Source organism: Natator depressus, chromosome 4 (genome assembly GCF_965152275.1).
Source record: "Natator depressus isolate rNatDep1 chromosome 4, rNatDep2.hap1, whole genome shotgun sequence".
Taxonomy (NCBI): Eukaryota; Metazoa; Chordata; order Testudines; family Cheloniidae; genus Natator; species Natator depressus.
The window spans coordinates 75883303-75886977 of NC_134237.1; the positions used below are offsets into that span (position 1 = coordinate 75883303).

The window sequence follows — 3675 nt, forward strand, 5'->3', positions numbered from 1 at the left end:
GTAGAATATGCATCTGGACGTTTAAAAGTGTGCTGGCGCAGTTTACTGACTCAGTTAGACTTCAACAAAACCAATATTCCCATTATTACTGCTTGCTGTGTGCTCCATAATATCTGTGAGAGTAAGGGGGAGACGTTTATGGTGGGGTGGGAGGTTGAGGCAAATCGCTTGGCCACTAATTACATGCAGTCAGACACCAGGGCGGTTAGCAGAGCACAGGAGGGTGCGCTGCACATCAGAGAAGCTTTGAAAACCAGTTTCATGACTGGCCAGGCTATGGTGTGAAAGTTCTGTTGTTTCTTGATGAAAACCCGCCCCCCTGGTTCACTCTACTTCCCTGTAAGTCAACCGCCCTACCCTCCGCCCTTTGATCACTGCTTGCAGAGGCAATAAAGTCATTGTTGTTTCAAATTCATGCATTCTTTATTAATTCATTACACAAATGGGGGGAGAACTGCCAAGGTAGCCCGTGAGGGGTGTGGGAGGAGGGAAGCACCTGGAGGGTGGGGGAGGGAAAGACAAGGCCACACTGCACTCTAAAACTTATTGAATGCCAGCTTTCTGTTGCTTGGGCAGTCCTCTGGGGTTGAGTGGTTGGGTGCCCGGAGGCCCGCCCTCACTGCGTTCTTGGGTGTCTGGGTGAGGAGGCTACGGAACCTGTGGAGGAGGGTGGTTGTTACAAAGGGGCTTCAGCTGTGGTCTGTGCTCCTGCTGCCTATCCTGCAGCACCACCAAACGCCAGAGCATATCACTTTGATCATCCAGTAGCCTCAGCATTGCATCCTGCCTCCTCTCATCACGCTGGCGCCACCTCTCCTCTCACTCATCCCTCCTGGCCTGTTGCTCATCCCTCCTGTCCTCACATTCATTTTGTGCTTTCCTGGACTCTGACATTGTCTCCCTCCATGCATTGTGCTGGGCTCTTTCAGCATGGGTGGACTGCATGAGTTCAGAGAACATTTAATCGCAAGTGCGTTTTTTTTGGCTTCTAATCTTTGATAGCCTCTGGGATGGAGATGATACGTGGAGCGATGAAACATTTGCAGCTGTGGGAGGGAAAAAAAGGAGATTAATCATTAAAAAGAGACATTTTAGAGAACAATGAGTAGACTCTTTCACAGTGAACCAAGCTGTTAACATTACATAGCACGTGTGCTTTCTTTACCAGGTCGCATTTTGCCTCATATATCGAGGGCCTGCCGGTATGGTGTGAGAGATCACATACACAGGTCTGGCGGGCAACAGAATTTGGCTTACAGGCAGACATAGTAAGCCACAGTCTTTTGGCTTCTTTAACCTTCCTAGCATGTGGGAATGGTTTCAAACAGCAGCGCCCTCATTTCACATACCAAGCACCCATTGGGTTGGCCCTTTAAAATGGGTTTGCCATTTAAAAGGAGGGGCTGCAGTTTTCGGATTAATGTGAAGCACAAACCCAACTAACCACCCCCACGCCCCCCCCTCAATTCTCTGGGATGATCGCTTCACCCCTCCCCCCACCGTGTGGCTAACAGCGGGGATGATTTCTGTTCAGCCACAGGCAAACAGCCCAGCAGGAATGGCTACCTCTGAATGTCTCCTTAATAAAATTCCCCTATTTCAACCAGGTGACCATGAATGATATCACTCTCCTGAGGATAACACAGAGAGATAAAAAATGGATGTTGCTTGAATGCCAGCAAACACCAGGACCATACGCTGCCATTCTTTGTAATGCAATGATTCCAGATTACGTGCTGCCATGGTAAAGTGTCCTACCATGGAGGACGGAATAAGGCTGCCCTCCCCAGAAACCTTTTGCAAAGGCTTTGGGAGTACATCCAGGAGAGCTTCATTGAGATGTCCCTGGAGGATTTCCGCTCCATCCCCATACACATTAACAGACTTTTCCAGTAGCTGCACTGGCCAAAAATGCATCCCAAGTCTTTAGGGCAAATTAATCATTAAACACGCTTGCTTTTAAACCGTGTATTGTATTTACAAATGTACACTCACCAGAGGTCCCTTCTCCACCTTCTAGGTCTGCGAGCCTGCCTTCAGTGGGTTGGGAAGGTACTAGATCCAGGGTGAAAAACAGTTCCTGGCTGTTGGGGAATCTCCGCTTGCTTGCTGTGCTTCAACCTCCTCCTTATCATCATCTTCCTTGTCCCCAAAGTCCGCATCCCTGTTGCGTGAGAGTCCATTGACGGAGTCCACACACAGGGCTGGAGTAGTTGCCCCTAGAATGGCATGCAGCTCATCATAGAAGTGGCATGTTCTGACCTGGAGTGGCTGTTTGCCTCTCTGGTTCTATGGTAGGCTTGCCTGAGCTCCTTAAATTTCACGCGGCACTGCTGCGGGTCCCTGTTTTAGCCTCTGTCCTTCATGCCCTTGGAGATTTTTTCAAATATTTTGGCATTTTGTCTTTTTTTGAATGGAGTTCTGATGGCACAGATTTGTCTCCCCATACAGTGATCAGAGCCAGTACCTCCCATTCGGTCCATGCTGGAGCTCTTTTGCGATTCTGGGACTGCATAATCACCTGTGCTGATGAGCTCTGCATGGTCACCTGTGCTGATCAGCCAGCCATGCTGGCCAAACAGGAAATGAAATTCAAAAGTTCGCGGGGTTTTCCTGTCTACCTGGCCAGTGCATCTGAGTTGAGAGTCCTGTCCAGAGCGGTCACAATGGAGCACTCTGGGAGTATAGCTCCCGGAGGCCAATACTGTCAAATAGCGTCCACACGACCCCAAATTGGACCCAGCAAGGTCGATTTCAGCGCTAATCTACTCGTCGGGGAGGAGTACAGAAACCAGTTTTAAGAGCCCTTAAAGTCAGAAAAAATGGCTTTGTAGTATGGACGGGTGAAGGGCTAAACCGATCTAACACTGCTAAATCCGACCTAAACTCGTAGTGTAGACCAGGGCTCATTGTGATCTTCAGATGATGTAGCAGGTTGAAAAGACAATGTCTCTTGGCCTGTTCTTTACTCCCTGTTTGCTGCACCAGCTTAGTTTTTCTTTTATTTCACATTGCCATCTTTAAATTCAGCATTTACTTTGTTCTTTTCATTCTCAGTGACTCATCTGCAATGAAACTGGTGCCACAATCAAGTCAATTTAAATCTTTTAAATTATTTCTGTCATAGAGTTTGGCAGATGAGCGGGATCACTGATGCATCTACTCACTACATGGACATCTAGTGAAACTTGCCTCCCTATTGGACATCTTTTTAAAGAGCTTTCAGAAATGTATTTTTGTACCTCTCGCTGTATGAATCCCTCCTCACCTAGCAGTCTTTACTTAAAGCCAGAGAATAAAATTAAGAAATTAAACTACCCCCATGTGTCACAGAAGACTACAATTATATAGTCAGTTAACATGTTTTAACCTATTTGTTTGTTTGTTTGTTTTTCTTGCCAAGTTTTTCCCCAAGCCACAGATGCCATTTCCTATTCAGCTGCTGCTCAGTTTCTTACAGACACCCTGTAGATCATACGGACAACGTTCCAACCCAAACTGGATTATTTGAGAAAAAAATAACTTCTGAAAATCTGTTAGTATTTTCCTTGCACTCTTCCCTTTTTTTTTTAGTCTCTTGTAAACTCTTTGTACCTATAGTCCAACTCTCGAACACAGGCTAATGAAAACATTTGTTTTATTTTGATCTTCAAGCTTTGTTAGTTGTGATCACAA

The 3675-nt window shown here is 46.5% G+C and overlaps 1 pseudogene; it reads right to left on the reverse strand.

Annotated features, from left to right (window-relative positions):
- Positions 1 to 543: 543 nt before the first annotated feature.
- Positions 544 to 2515, reverse strand: LOC141986955 (uncharacterized; annotated as a pseudogene).
- Between the last annotated feature and the right edge of the window lie 1160 nt (positions 2516 to 3675).